Genomic DNA, 16,195 nt, shown 5'->3' with positions numbered 1-16,195 from the left:
TAAATTTACGGCATGTAATGCCTTAAAGGAAAATATTATGAAAATGATTTACAGGTGGTACATGACCCCAGTCAAGCTAGCAAAAATCTACCATTTGCCTGACAATAAATGTTGGAAATGTAAAGAAACTGAAGGTACTTTTTACCATCTTTGGTGGACATGCCCGAAGATTAAGGCTTTCTGGGAAATGATATATAATGAAATGAAAAAGGTACTTAAATGTACTTTTCTTAAGAAACCAGAGGCCTTTCTCTTGGGCATTGTCGGCCAATTGGTGCCAAAGAAAGATAGAACTTTCTTTATGTACGCAACAACAGCAGCAAGAATACTTATCGCAAAGTATTGGAAGACACAAGATCTACCCACCCTGGAAGAATGGCAGATGAAAGTGATGGACTATATGACATTGGCCGAGATGACTGGCAGAATCCGTGATCAGGGAAAAGAGACGGTGGAAGAAGAATGGAAGAAATTTAAAACTTATCTTAAGGACTACTACAAACTTGATGAATGCTAGAATGTCGAGGTTTTTAGAAAGAAAGGGTTACAGTGACATAAGATCAGATTAAAGAAAAGATTAAGACGACAGAGGTTGGACAGAATGATTTAGAAGTTGCTAAAAAATTTTGGACATTGGGATGCAGAAAGGGGAGGTATGGGGGAGTCTGAGAAAAGAGGTTTATGGAAAAAATATTATGAAACTATACGTGTTTGTATGTCTTTTTATATGTTTGTTTGTCTTAAAAAACTTTGTAAAACCAATAAAAAAAATTATAAAAAAAACAGTTCCTAAGTGCTCGCTCCAGCACTGCACAGCTCAGATGGCTTCCTGGTCTTCTTGAGAGTTTTTGGGCTATGAAACAGCCTGGAGATGGATCCCAGATGGCACAAGTCCTGTAACCAATAAAACCAAACCCAGGTGAGACCACCAAATGGCGCCTACAGTGCAGAGGTGGCAGCAACAAAGAATACTAACTTCTACACCAGCATGTTGTCTTTTAGTTGATGTCCAGCCAAGCTTTAGGAATTGGTGAATGGCTCGGTCAAATCCACCCCACAGAGTGGAACAACTGAACCCTCCCATGCCTGCTGTAATAGATTTGCTAAGCATTTGGTTGGCATAGTTCCACTCATTCACACAGTTTCTCTGGGCTTCAAGCTTTACCAGAGTACAGTGGTACCTTGGGTTACAGATGCTTCAGGTTACAGACTCCGCTAACCCAGAAATACCTTGGGTTAAGAACTTTGCTTCAGGATGAGAACAGAAATCGCACAGCAGCGGCGTGGTGGCAGCGGGAAGCCCCATTAGCTAAAGGGTGCTTTAGATTAAGTACAGTTTCAGGTTAAGAACGGACCTCTGGAACGAATTAAGTTCTTAACCCGAGGTACCACTGTAGTGAGAAATAAAATTATGGGGGGGGGGGTGCAGCTAACACAGAAATCTTGCCATGTCCATAGACTATCAAAGGACAAGTGGACCATACAATTCAAGTGAGCTGAGCTATGCTGGAAGACAATGTATGAAAAGACAAATTCCAGTCCCCGGGGGGGGGGATCTGTGTAGTCATGACTCCAATTTAGTCATTGAACCAGGCAATCGGGCACAACAAAATCTAGGTGTCCATTTGGTAACAAACTAGGGTCATGTCAAGTGGCAGCAATGTTGCTATTGACTCCAGTGGCTTCTTCTTTGTAAGACAAGTTCAACATGAAGAACACAAAATAATGGGCTGGTTGGTTGGCATGGGGTTGAACCAGTACTTTTTTAAAAGACTGTGTTTTGGAGTGTGTCTTGCAAAACAGCTGCTGGAAGTCCTCAGTCACCTTAGCCTTTTGGACAGCTGCTGCCACTTTGTTGCCTCTCTTTGCCGGTCATTCTCTTTTAACCTGAAGCGAGAAAAGCGGCCAATATTCAATGCTACAGTTTAAAACAGTGGCTGTGTGAAGAAATACTTTGAAGGTGAAGCAGCCCAGTTACCTCTCAGGGTACAAAGAAGCCATGTGGCCCTTGCTGAGATCTCTAAGGCTACTTTCACGCAGCGTGAGGAGCAGCAATCCATACATATATATCAGAAAGAAAGAGAAGGAGGGAGGGAACAAAAAGACAAGCACAACGGGATAGCAGTGCTTAGCTGACCAAGTTGGTAAGATTTCTTTTTCTGATCAACAAAAATGTAAGCTAAATTAAATGGGCACCAGCTTGGTTTTTTTTATTAAAAAATAATTTTACAAATATAAAAATATGTACAAAAGTGCATATGTGGCAGATGCCATCTTAGAAGAGATATTCATACATCCCTTTGTCCTTTCCAAAAGGCGGCTTGATGGCTGCATGGGGAGTGCTATTGTTTTTGTTTATTTCTATGTTATACCTTTTTGTGTTTTTATGTTGTAAACAGCCTTGTGATCCTTGGATAAAGGGAAGTATAGAAATTTAATTCATTATCATCATCTTTAAAAATGAAGAATGCTCACCCCCCCATGAACAATTGTTTATGCATATGTGGTGTGTTTGTGTCTGTGTGCAGAAAATACTATTACCTATAATCAAGATTTCATTCATTGAGCAGCAGGTAATCTATCTACCTAGCTAGCTAAAACAGACTGCAGGCCTCTGTACAATCTAATATTCACCATTTGTGTATTTTTAAGGCAGCTGTTTGAAGGAGGGATGAGAACACGCCGTGAGTCTGTTAATCTTCTCAGGCTACTTCACAGCTGAACTCTGAGTGGACAGAAACATTGCACTTGCAAAGCAAGCTTACCATGTTGGGATGGCAAGAATTGAAGGCAGATGAGCTGCCTTTTCTGGTGTCAGAGCTCAAATATTGGAAAGGGAATGGTCCTGGTCTGGTGCGTGAAATGTCTTTCGTTTTGTAGCCGTGTGATTTGTGCTCATCGTGTATTGTGACGGCCATTGGCTATAAACAATAAAATCTACTGGCCTTGGTAAGGGAAGGGGTGAGGGGGTATTTCTGCAGCAGGTGTGGGAAGGAGGGGCTTATAGTGTCAGACCTTGTTCACCAAGGATGGACCACCCTCAAGAGGGAGATCTGAAAAATTGTCATTCGGGATGTCCTCTTACAAAGCTTAGAAAACGATGGTACAAGCGGCCAGATGTGATGTTTCTTTACTTGAAAGCACAGCTGCATCAAATGTGGCATAATCCCAGGGAACTATGAAATTATTCACACATTTGCCTGGAATCAATCATTTAACACAGTAGTGCTACTAATTAAGAACTGTAGTGCTTATTTTCAATTATACTTAGGATATGATTGTGTCCATTGGAACCTATTGACAATTTTGTTTGTGGACTGTGTCCTGGATCAACAGAATTCTAGGAGATTTTTTTTGTATGGAACACTGGAGATCAAGTCAGTGGGTGTTTTGCAAATAAATAAATTACTATTATTAGTAGTGATGCCTTTTGGTGTGGAAAGCTCATAATCTAAAATAAATTCTCTTCTTTTTCCATTACCTGCCACAGTCAAATAATATTCTTGTCCCATCACCCACACTACAAACAATTTGCCCAAAGTCAAAAAGGACTGTCAGGATGACCTTGTAAAAATGTACCCAATAATCAACCTAACTCGATTAGAAACACCTGTGAATGTGCCTGGCATAGATTGTCTACATGATTGCTTATTCTCAAATTAAAAGAACAGATTGCTTTTTCTATGACAATGGAGTTGACATGAAGGATGTGGGTGAGGTCTATAAATCAGTCAAAGGCAAATTGGACTGGATTAGAAAAGAAATGAAACTCTCGACGTAGGCTGACCAATGCAATTCTTGCAGAGAAGGTAATATATTCCCAAAGAACTCAAGATGAATGTCAGGATAGATGAAGGTTTGGAGCCATCTTAATATGGGCTTTCATATTAATCTGTGAAGAGAATTTGCTTAAGATTCCCCTCCAGGCAAATAATTTCAGTTTGAATCACAACCAAGTGCCAGCGATGGTCTGAGGAAGACCAGATTAGCGTGCTTGGGGGCCTTGGTGCAGTTCCTGATATAGGGTCCATATTAGAATAAGTAAATAAATGCATGAAGTAGGCCGCAAGAAAACAAATTGTGTGCTATTTTAATGACTAACAAATTTATTATGGCTTCCATAGACTACAACAATTACCATAAGCATGTAGATTTTCAAAACTCTCAGTGAACACAACCATTTTTTTCTCTCAACCTTGGAAGATGAAAAGAAAATACTCTGAGTTTATGTGGTTTCACATGTTGAACTCACTCAGCTCATGATTGTTTTTGCTCACATTCTGCCTTAGGCCAACCACCTACTGTCATCCTAAAATACCTTATATAGCTGCTGTGAGGCTATAAAATGTATAAAATGGCTGCAAAAGGGAAATTGGTGCTTGTATTATAGGCATCAACTTTTGCTTCATTTAACCAGAGTGATATACCTTTGTACTATAAAGGGCCTCCCCCCCTTCCCACCTACCCCCAGGGTGTCAACCAATCTTAATCTGGTCTCGTTCTTGCAAGTTTCAGATGCTTAAATCCCACTTGAGTTCAGCCAAGCATACTCTCAGGTTAGTGGGCACAGGAGATTGATTCCTAAGAGAAGCTATGTTAGGCTTGTAGCCTAAAATTGAAAGTAAAGTAGGAAGAGAAAGCAGTGTCAGTATTTCCCCTAATGGCTCAGTTAAAAACAAAACCCTGCTCCCACATTCCAGTGTTCTGCCCTGATGGCAAAACGAGATAAACAACAGAATTTATAAAAGTTTTAGAATAAACTTTATCTCATAAATAGCGATATGATTGCCTTAAAATTATAATTTAATTTTGCATCCCTGTACCCACTTATATAGAGACGCGGGTGGTGCTGTGGGTTAAACCACAGAGCCTAGGACTTGCTGATCAGAAGGTTGGCGGTTCGAATCTCCATGACGGGGTGAGCTCCCGTTGCTCGGTCCCTGCACCTGCCAACCTAGCAGTTCAAAAGCACGTCAAAGTGCAAGTAGATAAATAGGTACCGCTTCGTTGGGAAGGTAAACAGCGTTTCCGTGTGCTGCTCTGGTTCGCCAGAAGTGGCTTAGTCACGCTGGCCACATGACCCGGAAGTTGTACGCCAGCTCCCTCGGCCAATAAAGCGAGATGAGCGCCGCAACCCCAGAGTTGGCCACGACTGGACCTAATGGTCAGGGGTCCTTTTACCTTTACCCACTTATATTGGAGTAAGCCTCATGAAACATGAAGAGACTTACTTCTGAGTAGCCATGCATGCAATGGTACTGAAAGATAACTATATAGTGAATTCTGTGGAGCAGGAAACCTGCCTAAGCCTCTTTGCAAAGTTTGCCCATTTTTCATTTTTCATTTCAGGGTGGGGGACTATTTAACATCCACTAGCATGTATTGTGTAGTGGTATTTGCACATAACTTCTAGGGAGAACCTGATTTCATAAGAACCCACTACAGGAAAGATGTATCCTGGTTGCTAGGCGGGAAAAGGAAGGACAAGCTACAGAGATTTCAAGGACTTGAACACGAGAAAGAAGCAGGAATGAAAAGTGCACTAAAGGGGAGGGTGAAACAGCATTTATTTAGGACCCCGATGATTGCCTGGTTTGCAGACAACTCATTTCTCTATCACAGCTTTGACCACTTTTCTAAAAACACCAAAAGGTGGGAACAGCCTAACCGCCTCATTGATGAGAATGTTGCCTGCACATTTTGATTCATAACTTTCCTTCCAGGAGAACTGGAGACTTACCTTTTTTTGTTTTTTGTTTTAAAAAGGAAAACTCAGAATGTTGCCCTGCTTGCAGGCATAGGCCCTGGTGAAATTGTACTTTAGCAGACATGGATCTGAGCACACTTTCTATTATTAAAGTTAAGCAGATCTTGGCCTACTTGGAAGAGAAGCTATCTGGAAGTCCCACATATGCTGCTCTTAGAGTAGGATGCAAGCACAATAAATAAATAAACAAACACAGAAAAGGACATTTCCAAGGGCTGTTTTGTAGTAATTCCAACAACGACGAGCATGACAATGAGAAGACTCTGTTCACATAAATCACTGATCTTTCCTCCCCATGCCCTCTCTAAAATGCAAGAAAAGAGAGAGAATTTTATCTTCACAGTTGTATATGAGCCTTTCACGTTGCAAAGTTAAGGAGATGCAAGATGTTCGGCTCCTGCCATGGTTATTTATTTGCCATGTGCAGCCTTAGAAATGTGAAGTACTTATGGCTATAATTGCCCTGAATGAGACAGGCAGCACATTCATTTAAAAAATAAAAAAGCTCCCTTGTCCCTGCCTTGTGCTATTTGCCTCTGATGATTGCCTGGTGATAAAAAGCTGGATGAATATGAATGCTAACACACTGTCAGGATCCCTGCATTATGATATTGAAAACTGGGACTCTTGGCTGCTTAGAAAAAGCAGCTGGCTGTCTTCATTTGGCGGGGTTCCTGTTATAATTTTCAAAGGGGACAGCAGTAGACACAGAAAACAAAGACCTGCACTTTGTCAGCTTCAAACCATCTGAAGAGTGTAAAGTCAAGTCCAGTGGGTCGAATCAGCAACAACATCTTGAGTACACTAATAAGATATTCTGAAGGGGCTGAACACCCATCGATAGCTGGATAGCACAATGGGCACCCAGGAGGCATGTGATGGAGCTGATATAGAGACTTGAAAATTCACGTGGCTATCTCTAGGGGATTCCTGAAATGTCTGGCCTAGACTAAAAAGTTGGAGAGCTTTTCTCAGGCTCACTGGTAGGAAGATACAGATTCATCTGATATACCAAATCCAGCAGGAGGCCTGGTCTCCGAACTTTTGCCTTTCAAACAATGAGGAAGTGTCTAGCTTTCATCGACTGAATGATACAAGGCAAAATATTCAGGCACCTTTCCAACCGATGGGTTTGTAAGAAATGAGCTTGCTCCCATCTTTGTATTTTTAGCCAATGAATTAAGTAACAGCAGGGGCTTGTGTTTAGGAATCCACAAGGTAAAGAAAATTAGAATAACACATACCCATTGCCCGGAGAAGGGGCTTCCTCATTCATTTTGAAGCCCTTTTTTGGTAGAGAATTGGCTTATGTCCACTGCCTAGGCTCTTCACTTTCATTAAAATAATAGTAAAGGAATAAAGAAAAGCAAAGAAAAAAAGAGCAACTTTCTATCCCTCCATGGTTCCTTTTGAAACTGTCTTTGGTGGTCACTGTTCCGAGCAAACAATGTAAAAATCCAAGGATTTATGATTTGTTACAGCATATTCACCTAAAAGCAAAGGGCAGCAAAGACCTGCGTCCACACTTTTTCTCAAGCAATTTAAAGAGGGAAAACGTATTTAAGAAATTCATTTAAAAATGCTATCCTGCCATTTAAAATATTGTGAAGGGCAAAGGAGGGTGGCATTGTAACTGAGAGAGCATTGGATAAGTCAGCCCTGCAAAGTAGCCCACCAGTATTGTGAAGTGAGGGGCAGTGGCGTAGCGTGGGCTGTCAGCACCCAGGGCAAGGCAAGTAATTTGTGCCCCCTAACCCGTGGATTTGCGCCCCCTAACCCTAACCCCCAGATGTTGCGCCTGGTGCGGCCGGCCCCCCTGCACCCCCCACGCTACGCCACTGGTGAGGGGCACTGCGACAGAGACAGCAGCATATTATGTGTGACAAACCTTTGGTGTAGACTAGTATTAGTATCTGGTTTCTTGGTGCGCTATGTTTTCCAGGGAAATGCAGTTTGCGGGGGGTGGACTTTACTGTAGCAGCAAATGAGGGAGAAGGGAACTGATTGCTGTTAAGTTCAGCTTCCCAATGAAAGGCTGAAATACATTTTGCTAAGAAAGAAAGAAAGAGCCGACTGTTTGACCTGCGCTGATCACATTGCTGAAGTTATTATGAGGCATAAATAAATAATCACAGCAAAGGTTCTCAGAAGACGCTGCTTGCCTTTTAACAATTTCAAGTTGAATCCATTCAAACACAAGCGTTTGAACAAGTGCCGTGCTGAAAAATTCTCCTCCAATTATTTATGAGGAAAAGAAATTGCATTTGAAAATTAAGAAGGGGGGGGGAGAGAGAGAGAAATAGTGAAATTCTCATCAGTTCGGAGCAGTGTTTTCATTGAATTTACTTTACTTCCCAGGTAACTAAGGGGTGTTTATGACCCTCCTTTCTTTCATTCTAATGATCATGTCTCTGGTGGTCTCCATGTCCATTAACTGCAATGGGTCTCCTCTGAGCTTGACTAATGCTGGATAGTGTCATTCTTAATGTACAGTGGTGCCCCGCAAGACGAAATTAATTCGTTCCGCAAGTTTTGTCGTCTAGCGAATTTTTCGTCTTGCGAATCACGAAATCCCATAGGAATGCATTGAAAATCAATTAATGCGTTCCTATGGTCAAAAAAAGTCCAAACAAAGCCAAATTTGGTACAACAACAGTTTATTAACTGCTCTTTAAAGTCACACATACTGTAAAGAGCAGTTCAAAAATTGAAGGGAAAATAAATTAACTTTATAAACAAAACATGTCTTTGTTTTTAGACAAAGGAAACAAAGTCGCGAGACGTTTTCGTCTTGCGAAGCAAGCCCATAGGTGAAATTCGTCTTGCGAGGCAAATCGAAAACGGAAAAACCTTTCATCTAGCGAGTTTTTTGTCTTGCGAGGCATTCGTCTTGCGAGGTACCACTGTATTAACTTTTGACTTTTGGTCAATTCGTGCATTTCTACAGAGTTCTACTTTGCAGTGAGAGATTCTACAGTGAGAGTTCTATAGTGAAAGATTTTACTTTCTTGGGCTCCATGATCACTGCAGATGGTGACAGCAGCCACGAAATTAAAAGATGCCTGCTTCTTGGGAGAAAAGCAATGACAAACCTAGACAGCATCTTAAAAAGCAGAGACATCACCTTGCCAACAAAGGTCTGTATAGTAAAAGCTATGGTTTTCCCAGGAGTGATGTATGGAAGTGAGAGCTGGACCATAAAGAAGGCTCCAGTTACAGATAGGTAGCCGTGTTGGTCTGCCATAGTCAAAATAAAAAAATTCCTTCCAGTAGCACCTTAAAGACCAACTAAGTTAGTTCTTGGTATGAGCTTTCGTGTGCATGCACACTTCTTCAGATACACTGAAACAGAAGTTGCCAGATCCTTCTATATAGTGAGAAGGTGGGGAGGAAGGGTGGTGGGAATAGGAGATAGGCAGATAGCTGAGATGAGCCTGTTGACGACTCTTAACGACTGTAATAGGTCTTACAGGAAAAGGCAAGGGGTGAAAAGGTGAGAAATGGCTTAGTCATGTATAATGAGATAAGAATCCAATGTCTTTGTTCAAACCAGGTCTCTCCATGGTTTTAAGTTTGGTAATGAGTTGCAATTCTGCAGCTTCTCTTTCCAGTCTATTTCTGAAATTCCTTTGTAGTAAAACAGCTACTTTGAGATCTTGTATAGAATGTCCTGGGAGATTGAAGTGTTCTCCTACTGGTTTCTCTGTTTTGTGATTCTTGATGTCAGATTTATGTCCATTTATTCTTTGGCGTAAGGTTTGGCCTGTTTGTCCAATATAGAGAGCTGAAGGACACTGTTGGCATTTGATGGCATACACAATGTTAGACGATGAGCAATTGAATAGTCCCGAGATGGTATGTGTGATGTTGTTGGGGCCCAGTAATGGTGTTGTCCAGGTGTATGTGGCAGCAAAGTTGGCATCTGGGTTTATTGCAGGCTCTGGTGCCAGTGTCTGTGTTAAGTCTGGTTGTAGTATTATTGTGGGTTAGGAGTTGTTTAAGATTGGGTGGCTGTCTGTAGGCAATGAAAGGTCTTCCTCGCAGAGCTTGAGAAAGAGAACTGTCATTGTCCAGGAGAGGTTGTAGATCTCTGATGATGCGTTGTCCTGTTTTAACTTGGGAGCTGTATGTGATGACTAGAGGTGTTCTGTTATTTTCTTTTTTGGGTCTGTCTTGCAGCAAGTGCTCTCTGGGTATAAGTCTGGCTCTGTTGATCTGTTGTCTAACTTCATCTGCTGGGTATTTTAGTTCTGAAAAGGTTTGCTGTAGATCTCTTAGGTGAGAGTCTCTGTCTGTAGAATTGGAACAGATGCGGCTGTAACGTAGTGCCTGGCTATATACAATGGACTGTTTGGTATGTTTGGGATGGTAGCTAGAGGCATGTAGATATGTTTGTCGGTCAGTTGGTTTACGGTATAAGGTGGTGTCTATGCGCCCATCCTGTATTTTTATAGTAGTGTCCAAAAAATGTATTTCTTGCATAGATTGATTCATTGTAAGGTTGATTGTGGGGTGAAAATCATTAAATTTCTGGTGAAAGGTGTCCAGGGTCTGTTGACCATGTGTCCAGATGATAAAAATATCGTCAATGTATCGCAGGTACAAGAGAGGTTTGAGTGGGTAGGAGTTTAGGAAACGTTGTTCTAAATCTGCCATGAAGATGTTGGCATACTGTGGGGCCATGCGGGTGCCCATTGCTGTGCCGCTGATCTGAAGGAACAGGTCATCACCGAATTTGAAGTTGTTGTGGGTAAGGACAAATTGGCAGAGTTTGGTGGCAAGGTCCACTGTGGTTTTATCTGAAATGGTGTTCCTTATAGCTTGTAAACCATCGTTGTGTGGGATGTTGGTATACAGAGATTCCACATCCATAGTAGCTAGTATAGTATTGTTGGGAAAATTATTTAAAGATTGTATTTTCCTCAGAAAATCTGTGGTGTCACGTACATAGCTGGGAGCACTGATGGCATATGGTTTCAGAACAGAGTCCATATAACCGGAGACACCCACTGTAATAGTGCCAATACCTGAAATGATGGGGCGTCCTGGATTTCCTGGTTTGTGTATTTTAGGTAGAAGATAGAAAGTTCCTGGTCAAGGTTCTGTTGGTGTGTTGGTGAGGATCTGTTCTTGGATGTGTGGGGGTAGCTCCTTAACAATCTTGTTCAGTTCTTTCTTGTATTCTTGTGTGGGGTCTGAGTCCAATTTTGTGTAAAAGGCGGTATTGGAAAGTTGTCTGTGAGCCTTCTGAATGTAGTCAGTTTTGTTCATGATGACGACAGCTCCACTTTTGTCTGCTTCTTTAATTATAATGTCCGGGTTGTTTCTGAGATTATCTATGGCTCTCCTTTCATAAAGAAGGCTGATCACCGAAGAATTGATGCTTTTGAATTATGGTGCTGGAGGAGACTCTTGAGAGTCCCATGGACTGCAAGAAGATCAAACCTCTCCATTCTGAAGGAAATCAGCCCTGAGTGCTCACTGGAAGGACAGATCCTGAAACTGAGGCTCCAATACTTTAGCCACCTCATGAGAAGAGAAGACTCCCTGGAAAATACCCTGATGTTGGGCGAAGGGGACGAAAGAGGATGAGATGATTGGACAGTGTTCTCGAAGCTACGAGCATGAGTTTGACCAAACTGTGGGAGGCAGTGGAAGGCAGCAGTGCCTGTCGTGCTCTGGTCCATGGGGTCACGAAGAGTCGGACATGACTAAACGGCTAAACAACAACAACTTTGCTTATAAAAACTGGAACGAATTCTGTTCTGATTGCTGAACGAACTGCTTTCCTTTTATTTCCTCACTAACATATCCTGTCTTTCACTTCAGACTGTAAACCTGTGAGCAGGACTTGATTTATAGAATCATAGAGTTGAAAGGGACCCAAGGATCATGTAGTCTAATCCTCTGTAATGCAGGAATATGCAGCTGTCCCATACGGGGATCAAACCTGAAACATAGTAGTAGTAGTAGTACTAATAATAATAATAATGATAATAATGATAATAATGATAATAATAATAATAATAATAATAATAATAATAATAACAACAATAACAATAACAATAACAATAACAATAACAATAATAATAATAATAATAATAATTTATTTATACCCCGCCCATCTGGCTGAGTTTCCCCAGCCACTCTGGGCAGCTCCCAATCAAGTGTTAAAAACAATATTTTATTTTATATGTTCAACTTTATTTTTAATACTACTTATTTTTTAGTTTGCAATTTAGCTTTTTGATCGTATGTTTTGATCGGCTTCTTCTACAGCAAACTTTCCGTTAATACTATTTCAGTAGGATATAGCAGTGCTTCCCCCCCTAGGGGTACTCAAAGGTACACAGTACCGGCACCGGGTTTTTTCTAGAAGAAAAGCACTGAGATATAGCTAGTACTGAGGTTATTGATGTGATTTCTCTTATTTACTCTGCTGACCTGCCTTGAGAACGTCAGGGCTTGACACCATGATAAAAGGCGCCAGGCCTTGACTCTGATTGTTTGCTCTCAGTTGCCAGTAGATGTCATTCATGGTAAGAGACTGTCAAAGTGATTGTGCAGGATGGGTAATCATCTGTTACAGTTGTGGGCAGATTCTCAACTTATGAAGGATTTAGCCTTGACCCTCTTTTCACCTTACCTCCCACTTTCCCCACACTAATGACAACGGGACCCATAAATTAAACCTGTCAGCTACCTTGCCTCCAGTCTTCAAAAATGCATGGACCAAAGTATATTTTATGGTCAGAGCTTACATAAGAAACATTGGCAACTCTCAGTAATTATTACAGAGATGTAACTCGACGCGAAAATAAATGTTTCTACAAGTTTAACAGAGCGCTGACATTGCCATAATTAGGCCTGTGATTCATGTCAGACGAGTCCTTTCGCAGGATCCTATAATGGTTGGCGAAATTAATTTAACGCAGTCGGTGGGAGAGGAGAAGAGAGTCCTGGAATTTAAATCATGTTTTTTTTTCTGGATGCTAAAATTAACCAACACACACACACACAAAAACAGAAACAGAAAAACCCTCAGCTTCCCTGGTTTGTTCACAGATTGCTTTGCACTACAGATAGCATTGCTTTAAAATTTTACCTGATTCTCTCATTCCTGTTTCTAGGGATAACAGTGAAGGTGGAAATCGATTTTTCAATATAAAAAACAGAAATGTGAATGAAGACACATGCAGTACTCAGAAAGTATATAGCTGAACCCCAAAATAATGAGAGGGAACTGGAGATTAGGCTAGCAAAGGTATACTAGAAAAGTGTTCAATGAGATTACACATGTGAGATGTATTCTATACCCTGATCAATCAGTCCAGAACTCTGCATGCTTCTAATTGTATACGACCCCCTTCTGTTGATATTCCACAGGAAGAATCAAATTAAAATCAAGTCGCTTCCAACCCTATGGTCCTATAACCATCAGCACAAGCTATCACCTACTTGTTAACCATTGACTGATGCTATGATGCTGTAGAGGCATAGGAAGCTGTCTTATACCAAGTCATACCATTGGTCCGTCTAGCTCAGTATTGTCCACATTGGTTGGCATGGTTCTATAGGATTTCAGACGGGTTTCTCCTGGAATTTTTGGAGAACATCAACATTCTGAGGGAAGCAGTTAAAGAGAGAATTTTATGGTGAAGCAGCTGGAGGGGTTGCAAGAAAATCTGAAGTGGTGTCTGGGGTGGGTTGTCAAGAGCAGGGCCGGCCAATCCATGAGGCAAGGTGAGGTGACCGCCTCAGGCAGCAGGATCCACAGGGGCAGCATATCATGATGTAGTCATTTATTCCCCTTTTGTTACTGAGGTAGATCTTCACACACCCTGGGGGTGTCATTTTGTGGTTCACCTCAGGTGCCAAAAAGCCTCTCCTCCTTCTGGAGGGGAGGGATTGTGAGTGGGAGACGATTCCTGCATCACGCAGGGGACATTCTGCCCCCTGCCCTCTCATCATCGCTGGCGCACCACACCTCCCAGTTGGGCACCCAATTGGGTGCCACCGCAGGGGCATGGTTTAGCCGCTCAAATGCAGCCGTGCCAGCTCTCCCCACCATTGCACTTCAGATTTTCCACATGTCACCCACCTACCACTCCCTTTAGGGCGTAGCTTCTTGCTCAACCTTGCTATGGACCCATGGTTTGTCGCCCTGGAGTTTTTTCCAATTGGCAAATTGGTTTTTTCTGCCTACCTCGTAGCAATTGTCACAACTTTCTTGGTATTTGGCGGTTAGGCATTGGAATGTGTTGTTGGTGTATGGAAGGGCAGGGTGTGGCCATTGCCTACTCCTTCACTTATGGGTATTCCGTTAAAGGAATCTGGTGGTCGTGGATCCTGTCTGATGCCCTGTGTGGTGGGGGGTCATGGCACGACCCTCGGTGACATCAGGGGAGAGCTTATAGTTGTATTTGCATCAACAGGCACCCCCTACTGGTGGTTAACCCCTCATCAGACTTACCCCTCTCCGAGTGGGTGGAGTCAAATTAGCTGTGGTCCAATGCCTAAGCCAATACCTTCTCACATGCTGTAATCAATAAAGTTGTGGCCTTTTCTTGCCCATTAACCTTATACACCGTGTCCACGTGTCTTTATTCCTCCAAGCGGGGATCGGGTCCTCGAACCACAATGTCTTGGGCCAGAACTGATAAAGAGGGTTGTGCTGCAAGGGGGAATGAGGGCAGAGATGAGGCCTTGAGCAAACACTTGGTTGAGGCCAGGGAAGCGGAATAGTTTGGAGCTAAGTGTTTGGAGGTAGGGTTGCTGAAGGACACGGGGCAATGTTGAAGGAAGGATGAGTGGAAGAAGCAGAAAAATGGAGGAAGCAGCGTAAATGAAACATACTACATAGCAGTTAGAATGGTGTGCTTATCTCTCTCTCTCTCTCTCTCTCTCTCTCTCTCTCTCTCTAACACACACACACACACACACACACACACACACACACACACTTGACAATACTTTTCTCTGCATGCAGATTCCACTGTCATTTTTATCTCTAGTGCAACTTGGGCTCACACCCAGAGAACTGCAACCATTTGAAATTTGAAAGCATCATGGCCTTGAACAACAAAGCTTGACTGAACACACACAAATGCTGAATTGTAAAAGGCAATGAAGTCTTTGAGAAAGCAATATATGCTGCAGGTGTTGATTAATGACACTTTTATTTAGAGCTTAATATTAAAGAAGTTTGAAATTATGTATAACGGCAGCAATACTTGGAGCATGGCACAGAAACACTTCACTTCTTAACAGTTAACCCTAACCTTCACCTCCCTCACCAGCCCCTCCGAGAATTATCTCTGACCTCCCAGTGAAGAGCAATAATGAAAAGAACTTAAACACCTTTTGTGACACTATTTTTAAACAACAAATGTACTTCTTAAGGCACATTTCTAGAAAAGACAGCCCTCCCTCCCACTTTACACATGTATTTTTAAGCTCACTATCCCTGCAGGCTTTTAGAACAATTTCTGTTATCTCATTTTTTTTAACATATGCATTAAACTGGGCTTGTGACAATTTTCTTTTACTTGGTTAATATTCAAATAAAAGCTTAACGACAGTTCCTCTCAGCCTGAATTTGAATAAAACCAAAGCATTTCCTAAATAGGCAGAAACATACATTGGTTTCTTTACAAGCCAAGAACATTTTGGAGGTTGGTTCCTGCCACCAGCCACCACCAGCTTCCCTCTCAGCTGTCCCCCAGTCCACAAAAACCCTTCTGGGTGCCAGGAAGGTCCTAATGGCCTTTGGGGAAAACTGAAGCTCACACAGACCATCAGAGAGTGATGGGAGAGGAATATCCCACCCTCTTCCTTTGTCTCTTTTCATGGTTGAAGTGCCCTTGTTGCACTCCATTGCCACTTTAACTAATCCAGGTGTGAAGTGTTGAAAATCTCTTACCTCCTGTTTTCTGCATGTGCGACTAAATTAATTACTGCCTATATTTCATATTTGGCAAGGGTCCTCTACCTTGGTATACAGCAATTATTTTCATAGCAGCTACTAAGCAAATTAGTTAAGCGTTAGGATGTTCAACTACCGTATTTTTCACCCTATAGGACGCACTGGCCCATAGGATGCACCTAGTTTTTTTGGGGGGAAATAAAGGGGGGGAAATCATCCCCCCCCAGCCGCAGGAACTTCCGCAGGGCTCCCTAGGCTGTCGATAGCTTCCCAAAGCGCGGGGTGCTCTGCTTCAGTGCGCCTTGTGCTCCTGGCAAACAGTGCGCCCCCGCTCCTGGCAGCAGGCTGCTATCCGCAGCCTAGGGAGCCCTGCGGGAACTCCCGTGGGCTCCCCAGGCTTGCTGATAGCTTCCTGAAGCCTGGAGAGCGAGAGAGATCGGTGCGCACTGACCCCTCTCGCTCTCCAAGCTTCAGCAAAAGCCTGCATTCACCCGATAGGATGC

Source organism: Podarcis vaucheri (genome assembly GCF_965113315.1).
Source record: "Podarcis vaucheri genome assembly, chromosome: 6".
Classification (NCBI taxonomy): domain Eukaryota; kingdom Metazoa; phylum Chordata; class Lepidosauria; order Squamata; family Lacertidae; genus Podarcis; species Podarcis vaucheri.
Note: the sequence above shows the minus strand (reverse complement) of the source record.